The sequence below is a fragment of the Vicia villosa genome, linkage group LG6, assembly GCF_029867415.1.
Source record: "Vicia villosa cultivar HV-30 ecotype Madison, WI linkage group LG6, Vvil1.0, whole genome shotgun sequence".
NCBI classification, from domain to species: Eukaryota; Viridiplantae; Streptophyta; class Magnoliopsida; order Fabales; family Fabaceae; genus Vicia; species Vicia villosa.
Genome location: NC_081185.1, coordinates 97,481,686 through 97,494,126, shown reverse-complemented (window position 1 = coordinate 97,494,126; position 12,441 = coordinate 97,481,686).

Genomic DNA, 12,441 nt, shown 5'->3' with positions numbered 1-12,441 from the left:
CATAGCATTTGTGGTATAAGATGCTTCTGCATAATCTTCAGGTTCTCTTCCATTAGTAAACAACATGTAGTTTGGGTGACTCCTATTGGAAACATGAGATTGAGAATACATTCTCAATATAGGAGTGGGAGTATGACGCTCTGGTGTGTTTAATCGTTTTTTGTTACTTGATTCAATTGATTCCTCTAGAGATTGAGAATACATTCTCAATATAGGAGTGGGAGTATGATGCTCTAGTGTGTTTAATCGTTTTTTGTTACTTGATTCAATTGATTCCTCTAGCTAGGGATTTTAAACAATGGGACTTTTATACACATCTTTTAACTCTAAATACACATTGTTGTATTCCAAATTTGCCTACACTTTTCAAAAATTCAAACTATTTTTAAAATTGAATTTTTATAAAATCTTGGGTTCATTTATATTGACATCCTGAATTTTATAAATACTCGATTTAAAGTCTATTTTAAAATATAATAGTTTACTTTTAAATTATTTATATCTTAATAAATAAAAAAATGTTTGCATATGCTTATGTATTTTCAATTGACTTTTTATTTTAAATAAATAACATAATACAATTGATAAGGAAGTAAGACGCACTTTGTCGTTGGGTTTTATCATTTCCTTATTTTTATTTTTTTATGGTTTAAACCATATGATGAAATGATGGTGTTTTCTTTCTGCTAATATTTTTTTTCAAATTTTGTAAATAATCTCCACACGTATTTTCATCTTTTAGATAACCTTTTGTGTTTAGTCCAATTTCTGTAACTGCTCTAACACATCTTTCAAATTTTCGTCCTAACATTTTTTATGGTACTGTACCAATTTCCATTATTCATAATTTTCAAGACAATACATCACGCGTCCTCCATTTAATCTTGTGTAAGAAGTTTAGGGTTCATCGAATTTAAGAGAGATCAAAACAGAGAGATGTGGTTTAACATGGTTGTTGTTAGTTTCGATTGAAAGAGGAAAGGAGATGAGAGAATTGATTTGAATTTGTTGGTTGTTGTTTTGATTGAGTTGTTGAAATGGGTAAAATGCAGAAGCAGAGTTGAAAGATGAAAAGAGAGAGCTGAGAAAACGTGAAAAGAAATTAAAGAAAGAGGGGCGGTTCATTCACATAGTATTAGGTTTTTTTTTTTTGTGTTTTTTAGTTTGATTATGGGCTTACCCTCAAAGGCCCATCAGAATTTCTTTGACACTCCCTACCATGATCCACTTACCACCCTGGCTGATGAGCAAATTGTCTTTGGGCTTGCATCTTAAGCCCAACGAATTTCCCTAAGTTGCAACTTCGATTTACTTGTTTTTTTAGCCCACTAATCTTTTGTCTTCTTTTTTTGTTTTTATTATCTTTAATAATTGTTTTAATTTTTTAAGTTTCATAGCAAAAAAATACAAAAAATATGATAATTAGACTTTATCTCCCATATTAAAAAACATCAAAAATATGTCACTATTTTAAATTCTTTTTTAGAGTTTAATAGGCTTATGTCTATATCTTTCTTTGTTAATTGTAACTAATATTTGTTAATATTTCTTTATCATTTTTCATGCATCATTTTATATATATATTCATACTAACATCTTTTTGTTTATGTTGAGGTACCAATTTGAGGCTTTGGATATTCTGGTGGACATTTGCAAGTTACATTTTAATTTTGTACATTTAATCGTTCTACTCCCGCTTTAATTTCATTTTGGGTTTGTAATAATTTTTATCCTCATTCGGTAGCTTGTAATCCCCCATCCCGAAGCCATGTAATAGCGTAGGAACTTTACTTTTCTGCATTTTAAATTTCAGTAAATATTAACTGTTAGTAAATAGGATTGTATGGAAAGATAATTAATTGAACGTGACACACTAACTTTAAGATAAATATCTAAAATTAACACACTCCTGTTCACACACTAACCTTTAGGGTACCCTCTCTTGTTGCCTTTCAATTATATGGTCAAGTCTCTCGAACGCGAGGATACCTTTAGGAAATGTTGCCTACGATTCAAATTATCATGGTCCCTCCGATATAAAGATCATAGCCCCTTCGAGTTGCCTACGAGAAAATGATCTTGTCCCTCGATAACGCTACAGTAAAATGATGATAGTCCCTCCGAAATACTAAGGTATCCTCACATGTTTCCTTCTATGACCATTCGATGACCCTTCGACAACCCTTCACATCCAATAGATAGGACTACCTACCCACAAATGGTGTGTCTAGTACTCTCTCTCAAGGAAAGCCTTAAGTATAGGAAAGACTTACAAATTAGGGGTAAGTAACTCTTAAGTGCTTGCTCACAACAATTCAAATAAAAGAATGCTTTTCACACCTCGTTTTTCAAAACATATTTCAAGACAACGCTTTGTAAACATTCGTACAAGAATCACTACAAAGTCATAGGTTTCTTCAAACCTCGTTTTTCAAAACATCTTTCAAGATAAATACTTTGTATATATTTGAATGAGGAAACATTACAAAGTTAATTCTTTTACAAAATATTTTTAAACACACGCACACACACACAAGTCAGACAATTCAAAACAAGTGAGCTAAGCAATTAAGAGCCCATGGATAACCATGGATACAGAGGGTGCTAATACCTTCCCTTTGTATAACCTACCCCCGAACTCAAAATCTTTAAAAAGGTCTTTCCTATTCTTTTTTCCTTTCCTAATTGGATAAAATAAAAGTCGGTGGCGACTCTTGCTAACTACAACATGTTTTGCGAAATAACAAAATAAAAAGTCAGATCTCCCACCGTATTACACACATGTTCACTAAATTCTGAGTCATTGGTGGTTGTGTTATGCTTACCTTTGTGCATCACTCTTTTGTTGAAGATAATGCCTCTTGTGTAAGTTTAAGAGTGCACCTAAGAGGGGGTGAATTAGGACTTTGAAAAATTATCTTGTTTTAGTGATGAAGGATATTATTTTTCTAGTTTATGGTGAGATTATGAAAGCAATATAGTGCAGAAAAATAAAGGGCACAAGAATGTATACTAGTTCCCCTCAAAATCTGAGAGTACTTCAATCCCGTTTCAACATGAAAGAGATTTTAATATAGTTTGTGACTTGTACAAGATCTATACAAACACCAAGAACAATCCTCTTGGATTTTCACTAAGTACACTAAAAGATCAATCCTCCCTTAATGACTCATTTGTTTCCAACAATCCTGGACAGCAAGATTTCAACCACCAAGAATAATCCTCTTGGATTTACTAACTTAATTATGAGAGCAATCCTCTCACTAATAAAAAACCCTTGCTTCCAACAATCCTAGATAACAAGTCAATAATAACCAAAATCTGGAAGTTTATTTGAGTAAGATAAAGTTGATGAACATGTATCAATCAATAAGATTGATCTTCTCTTCCAATTACAATGATTCACACTTACAAAAGTATAGAATGCTCAAGAAATTTCTGTTATGAGTGATATGAAAGTTATGCAGAAAATTCTTTGAAATAAGGTTCAGTGTTTGAAATATGAATTTTTGAAAATACAAAAATTGATTGGAAGAGGTAGTTTTTGAATTATTAAAAACCATGTATTTATATGAACATAATACCTCTATGAACCATTGTAAATACATGCATAAATATCATGAACAATTGTCAAGTTGAAATGAAATGGTTCCATGAAGTGATGCATGAAGAGGTGTAAGGTATGCTACTGGTTTTTCAAAAACATACAGAGGAAAATCGATTTCCCTTAGCATGAAATCGATTTCATGTTGTAACGATCATAAAAATTCAAAAACAAATAGTAGGAAATCGATTTCCTTAGTGTGTAAATCAATTTACCTAGTTAAAAATGAGATTTTTTGCTTCAGGAAATGTTTTGGTTCAGTGGTAAATCGATTTCATGCTTGGGGAAATCGATTTACACAGTGTAAAACTTGAATAAAAGATTTTTCAAAGGTTTGCTAAGATCATGGATAGTTTATGCAATGGTTGGTTGATTTCTTGAGCATCTAAGACTTTATAGAAAGTAAGTATAGTCATTATATCTTCTTGAAATGCAAGCTTGAATCCAAAGCCTTGATCCTTGATACTTTAACTTTAAAACTCATCGTTGCCTTCTTGTCATTAAGATATTTGTCTCCATCAAAATTAAAGTTCTTCATTGAGTCTTGACTTCACATTCTCCCCTTTTTCTGATGATGACAAATAATCCTCTTGATGTTTTGAAATTTCCGGAAAGAATTGCCCCCCTAATATATATAGCTCCCCCTTTATTAATCAAGATCCATGCTAGTCTTCAAAGTAAATGTCTTGAATAATTTGTTGCTAGCTTTTGCTCATGATAAGACTTAGACACTTGGATTGATACATTATTCTTAAAGCTTTTTCCATACTTTTTGACATGATTATTTGACTTGTTCTTTGTCTTCATCAAAACACATTGGATGAAGAGTCTTGACTTCACATCTTGCAAATTATATTTTTTATTTTCACCATACCAAATTCGGTAGTCAAGCTCATTCTCGCCATAATTGAGGAACGTTCACTTTTTTAATTTAGAATAAGTTAATTTCTTACTTGATCACTAATATGCATATATACAATGCAATCAAAAACTCTAATACGTGGAGGGTTTATCTATTTTTTGCTCCATAACTTTTATGGTATTTTGTACTCTAATGAAACTGATGAACCTTAGTTATTTAAATAAGTTGATGTGTTGATTACTTAAACCTAAGACTTATTTAATAAGCATGCCTGCACACATAAGCTTTTATCTCTCTCAATCGTTGTTCTACTCATTTGTTTAGATACACCATTGTGTTAAGCGGTTCCAAATATTGTTTTCTACATTCTGAATCCATACTCATAACTTAATTTCTTGAATTACTTATCTATACATTCACCATTTGATATTTAACCTTGTCTCATTTTCCATCATGACTTACTATTATTTAATTAATATTAAAAAATTGTAATTTGAATTACTATTAAATTGATTTCTATTTAATTTTAATTCCTATTTAATTGATTTCTATTTTTAAAAACATCAATATTTGATTACACTTTGATTTGTAATTTCAAAATATCAATACTAAATTGCTATTTAATTACAATAAAAAATTCTTATTATTTAAATTACTATTTAAGTGTTTTGTAATTTGTAGAAATATTTTTGATGAAAAACAATTCAAAAAAAATCTAAATGAAAGATTTAATGGATAAGATCTTACATTTGATATAATCTAAATAGTATACATAGTTTGTTGAGAAATTTAAGTTACATACACAATTTTTTTAAATTTGTATAAAAAATTTAGGAAAACAGTTAATGGGTAGTATTAAAGTAATACGATAGTTTATTAAATTATTTATGTCAATTTAAAAAAATAAAGATTTTTAAAAAACAACCGAATGATACGTTTGACTAAAAAATTAGAAAAATAATTAATGGATACTTTTTGCCTCAACAATTAATGGATAGTAACCAATTAAATTGTTAAAATATTTATGTCAATTTAAAAAAGAAAAAATTCAGAATAGTAAAACACCTTATACAACGAGTATTTGTTAGCTTTCTGGGGCTCCATATGCCTTGCAAATTCAAAATGTCCATCACCAATTTTGATTATACTCTCCCTTGCAAAAACTCATAACAAGTACTATGTTTTTTTCAACTCTTTCGTTATTCACACAATAATCACAAATGTTACTTCTATGATCGACAAATGACTTTTAAGCATCAAGCTTTACCTCAACGACAACAACAATGTCATCGTCGGCTTGGATGTTGAATGTCTCCTCACCAAACGACGCGGTATGCCAAACACAGCTGTCGTCCTTCAACTTTGCATCGGTGGAGAATGTCTTATTTTTCAAATTTTACATGCATTTTTTATTCCATAATCACTTATTGATTTTTTTGGCAACAAAAACTACAAATGTGTCGGTGTTGAAATCAATGACGACGTGGACAAGCTTCTTAGAGACTTTTCCTTGCGGGGTCTAAGCTTTGTTGATCTTCGCACACTAGGGGCTAAAAAGATGAGTCACAAAGCATTGAATTTTGCAGGATTTAAAACATTGGCTCTTCGTGTTGTTGGTATAAATATCATTACGCCGTGAAGTTGGCTTTGAATTTTCTAGTTTCTGAACATAGTATTGAAATTATATTTAGGTATGTGCACATGACGAGTTTCTCTATCTTATTTTTTTCTCAAATAATTATTATTGCCAGCCATTATTATAATATAAATTAATTTTGAAGTTTTGAACGAAATCCTATCATTTATTTATTATAATGATTTATATTTTATTTACTGTATTTTTATTTTTATTTGAATATGAGTTATTTTTAACTTATTTGTTATTATTTATTTAAGAATTAGATATAATTTAATTTGACTAAAAATTTAAATTTGAGCTAGCTAGATAATATTTGATTATGTAAAAAAAGTCTTTTAGAAACACGGATTTAAAATGAAAGATCAACTAATATAAAGCTTTAAATATAGTCTAAATTTAAACCTTACTACTTTTAATAAAAGACGAGGATTTTATAATAATAAAATATTTAAAATAAAAAATGTTTTCTTAATTATAAAAAGGTTAGGTTCAACATTAAACCAGGACATATTATAAGCTTCCATATATAATAGGTATAGATTCAAATTAAAATTAGCTTAGATTTGATTTTTTAAAGATTGATTAAAGATTCTTTGGAATTTGATTTAATTTTCAACAGTCAATCAATGTTACGATGTTAATTTTAGATTTTATTTTAAATTTTTTTTTTTGAGATTACATATATTACTTATTTAAGATATAAAATTTAATTTTGTCAAAAAAAAAAAGATATAAAATTTATTTTGTCATTTGATATTATAACTTAAAAAAAGTTATATTTCATAGTAGATTTACTGTTATCAATTTGCACCTGATTTCTATCAAAGATACGCATGATGAGTTAAAGGAGAGAAAAATTTGCATTTTGACTCGAATTAATTTGTGTATACCTGAGAAAGATAGGATCTTATTTATGGTAATCTTTAAATGTGGTTGAAAAAAAAAAGCGTATAAAGTAAGAGCATTTTCCCATAGTAATTATAACGAGACTAATAATTATGTATTTTAGAATAAAAAGATATAACACATAACTGCTCTATAAAAAAAAAAAGAGAATTAAAGTATAGTTTTATTCGATAAATTTCAATTCTTATTAAAATTATGAATACTAGTTTTATATATTATATTTTTAGTATGATGATGTGATGTGGATGGAACTTTACGTTGTTTGTGATTGTTATTATTATATATGGTTCACGATGTGAATCAAATGAATTATTCTAGTTAAAAGTTTATATATTAAAAAGATTGAAATCGATTGCGTTTGAAGAGATGAAGGATTTTATGAAATAAATTTTAAAATGATGTACTTTAATGAGAGTTTTTTGAAAGGTATATCATGCATTTTATTATATGTGTATTTTTACATGTGTGATTGGTTGCCTGTGAGGAAATATTTTTTTCATTAGTATGAGAGAATTTTGTGTCGAAGTTGTTGTGTGGCAGTTTTATATTTGGATCATTTATTTTTAGGAGCATGCATATTCACATGTGGAGATATTTGTAAAATAATGTCTTTTTATTTGATTTTCTTTAATTTTTATATTTTGTATGATTTGTTTTATAATACCGTACAATATATTTTATTTGATTTAATATGCATGATGGAAGATTAATCTCTTACAAATAATAGATTAGATACTAATGAGTTCAATACGTGTAGTTACAAGGATAAAATATTGCGAGTAATTGTAAGATTTAGTAAAGGCTTTTAAACTTTGTCATTTTATTTGTAAAAAAGATTATTTTATTAACAAAATTTAAAGATAAGGATTTGTATCATCTTTAATAGTTTATTATAATAATCTTTTTAATTAAGATTTTTAGAATTTATCATGAATGATGTTTTTTTTTTTAAATATGACAAAAAAAATTGTCACATACTATAAAGAAGTATTTCTTTTAGTAATATTTTGAATCAAAATTTTCGACGTTACACTAACACCCTACCAAACTGTTAAAAATTATACTGTATTTTTTTAAAACCGAATTATTTGTAAAGAATTCAACCGTCAATAATTTTTCATAAAAAAATTATAAAAATTTTTAATTTTTCTTTTTCAATTTTGTTCAATTTGTTTTTCATTTGATTTAGTTCTATGACTTTTAATTCAACATATGTTTGGTTCACTAACTAAATTTCTTTTTTTTTTTAAATTTAAATTTGATTCAATTCGAATATTTTCTTAAACGTCATATCTCCAACCCTAAACTTTGTATGTTTTATTTAAAGCAATGTTATAAAAATCAGATTAAATAGCCCGGTTGAACCAGGTCAATCTTAAACTGTAGTCTAATTCGATTCAGTTTGGAACAACGAGCTGCTAGGTCAATAAAATTGAGATAAAATGTTTCAACCGTGAAAAATCGAAATAACTGTAGAATTGGGACCAATTTCGCTTACCAGACGGTTCAAAAAATCAAAGTGTTTTTTTATATTTCTTTTTTTGGCTTTTCACCACCGGTTTAGTCCGATTCGAGGGTTAATTCTGCCATCAAGTGATGAAGAACCTGCCGCGGTGAGATAAGGAATTAGGATAAATATATAAATATTAGTCATTAATCATTTTTTTGATTTATTATTGAGCCATTGTATTCTTTTTCTTTTGTAAGCTTGTTTATTAATATTATATTTGTTTGAGAATTTTATTTTATAAATTATGATATAAATTATTAGAATGTTTAATATATATTTTACTAATTTTTTACTTTAAATTTAATATGTGGTTCAACACAGTTTAACCAATGGAACCGATTGAATCTTGATCCACACGTTTTGTCGGTTCATTCATCGGTCCGATTTTTAAAATATTAATTTAATTTAGAGAGAAAGGATAAGAAAACATCTCATTTATTAGAGTGAGAAATTTCTATTTTTAAAAAACTTATTACAAATGCAATCATTGTGTCATTTGAGTGTGATTGGTTTAAATTTTCACTATGTTTTAATTTGTGATAATACATATTTAAATTACTGTATGAAAATAGTTTTTTAATTTATAATGAATAAAATAAAAAATAATTTTATTATTTTAAAATAATTTTATATAACTTTTAAAAAAAATATATAAATGGAAAATTCATTTATCGAAGATAAAATAAATTGACCATATATTTGTACATAATTGATACAGTTTTTCTCTTATATATAACCGAGCCAATTTTCTTCGGCCATAGATGTTGGTTTGTGCAAGCAAGAAAACGATCTTTACATATTTCAACATTCTCTTTAAGATTGGATGCAATTAAAGCTAGAGAGAAAATTGTGTTATCTAAAATTGGAAAATTGATGTGGTGGCATTAGGTCAAATCCAATTTTCAAGTAACAACTAACTAAAAATTCCCTCAAAATTGATATTGATGCATAATACACAGTGGTTGATTCTATTAATTCCTAAATGATTAATTGAGGTGATTTGTTTATGTTTTTAATAATTATAATTTAAAGATTTGTAGGCAGCCGTACAATATGATTTAATGTAACCACTATGTATGGTTGTAGTGTCTATATCCAAAAGTGGATTTTTTTTTTTCTTTCAAATTTGCATAGTGTTAGAGGTAGCATTAGGTGCACAAGGTGTGTTCATTGCTGAATTAATACTTCTTTCAAATTATATTATATTAATATCACGCCATGCTCCCCATCTCTCCTACTAAAACAGCTCACCTATCACACAACATTTTGTTAAAAATGTTCTTCATGATTGATTACTATCTCTTGAAAATGAATTATAATTTGTATGTGAAAGTGTTTGTGTATACCTGATTAGACCTATTTAATTGGATAATATGCATATTGTTGCTCATAATTGGGATGGTATTTGATAAAATGACTCATGTTTTTCTAAATCACCGCGCTCTTCATTGAATATTGTAGGGTGTTTTGTTTTAAAGATTAAAATCATTATCACTTAAATATTTCAAAAACATTATTACAATTAGGGTGATAAAACGGATCTGTCTCATTAGACATGTCTATTTTTTCCACACTTTAACGCGGAATAAGTTAAGATTTAAGTCCGTATTTTTTAATATGTTTATATTTTTTTTGATTTTTTGTGAATTTTTGCGGGTGTGGACATTAACATAAAATTTTCAATTTTTAAGTTTAAAAAATGTAATTCTTACGGGCTCATCCAATCCCGCCATCAATTATGTCCGCTCTAACTGATTCTTTTGTGAATTCTTACAAGGTGGAAACTAAGACGCACATGTATGTTTGCCGCCTTTACTATTATTGTTCTAAAAACTTAGCTGCAAATGGGTTAGTTGATTTCATTTGTGTATTTTGATGGCAATTTGATTATTTTAAGGTTGAGTTCTTTTGTAATATGGATTGAGTGTACCTTATATTTTTTTAATTCATTTTATTTATAATAAAAAAATATTTATTTCATTTTTTTAAGTTTTAAGCTGTGAAATGTTTTTGATGAAGTTATATAATTAAAATATGGGTTAAATATGGTGGTGGTCTCTAAAAATATCTCAATTTGTATTTTTAGTCCTTATAAAAAAAGTCGACTTTTATTTCTTATAAAATTACTTTTGCTTGCAGTTTTAGTCTCTGTAAAATGACTAAAACTGCGTGCAAAAGTAACTTTATAAGGACTAAAAGTCGGTTTTTTTTTTTGTACGAACTAAAAGTCATTTTTGATAATTTTATAAGGACTAAAAACATATTTAATCCTTAAAATATTTAAAATATTAAGTGCAATAGTATAGGTGTTTGAATTACGTATTCATCGATATATGCATTCTTTTTTTTATTATTATAATTTATTTTGAAAAAAATATATATTAAATTATAAGTTATTTTACGATATTAATAAATTATTGATGTGTGAAAGACAAAAAACAATGGAAATCAAAATAAATGGTGTTAAGAAAAAATAACTCTCTTTAAAATGCTATTTAATTCAGAAGAATATGATAAAAGAAAAGTGACACAAAAAATTGTTTACTTAGTTTAATCAAATGATTTATTCTGGAGGAGAGAACATCTCTTCAATTCAATATATTTTCAAAATTTGTTACAAAAAATTGCAAATTAATTACAATAGAATAACCACCCAAGTTCTCAATAACAAACTATATTTTCTATCAAAAAAATTCAATCTCAGCAACTTGTAACATCCTAACTCCGTTGAACTCTAATTTAAATAAATTCATATAAAACAGATATTCAATCAGCAAGGGTGTCACACATCTCTCTCATGAAACCTCTTTCTCGAAACTTTTTAAAATAAAGCAGCAGAAAATTCAAAACATATTCAACTGAACATCTCATAATAATCGAAACTCGAACTCCAATATTGAAAGTAAATTCAACAACTCTCAAGACACTACAACGAATAACACTTTTTATGATGAAGCTTTCATCTCCAACATGCTAAAAACCGAGAGGATATGTCTTAGGAGCGTAATATTTTATTTTTTTAATAAGATATATAAACAACATGTTACGTCAGTGTTATATAAAACCGAGGTAACACATCTATAAGCTAGCACCTTTATTTATCCATAAAAAAATTAATAAACCTGTTATCTCATTTTTTTGAGAACCGAGGTAATATATCTATAAGAAGCTCGCTTTGAATCACTGTTTCTGCATTTAAAACTTTGATATCAATAAACAAGAATATGCAATAACGAAAAAAATAAATATTTCATTGATAATAATTAAAAAATAACACAACAAAGAAAACTACTCAACAAATTCAAACTTCTTAGTCCATTGAACTTCAACGTTACCTTTAACTATCCATAACTTATGGAAAAGTTCAGCAAGAACTCTTCCATAAGGTATGAGGAAAGTCGTTTCCTCCCGAGAAGTCTTTATCATTTCCTTCAAGAAGTTGAAAATAGTCTGAGGAAGAATAACTCTGCTGTTGTATGTGAGGAATAACAAAATATGCTTGTAATATCAAGTAAGCATTTCCATGTCTTTCTCTCTTGGGCGGAGATTTGTCACTATAAGTTGAAACTAAAATTTTGTAATAGGGAATAGAGAAGTAGGACTAGAGAGGTTATTTTGTTTGGCATAAATTCGGTGAAGTTGGATTGAATAGACATTATTATTTTCATAGTGTTCAACACATATACCTGTCTCTTGACAGTTGATTGACATAGCAATTAGTGATGGAGTAATGAAGAAATAAGAGCCATTGATATATGACTGGATAACTTCATCATTACCAGCTGGCACAACTGAGGCATTCATCCAGAACTATTTGACGAGATTAGTGTATATATAAGGCCATGAAGAATTTGAAAGTAACCATTCAACCTCTGTTAGTTAACAGCTTTTCTTAGTTCAAAACGATCGAAATCATTTAA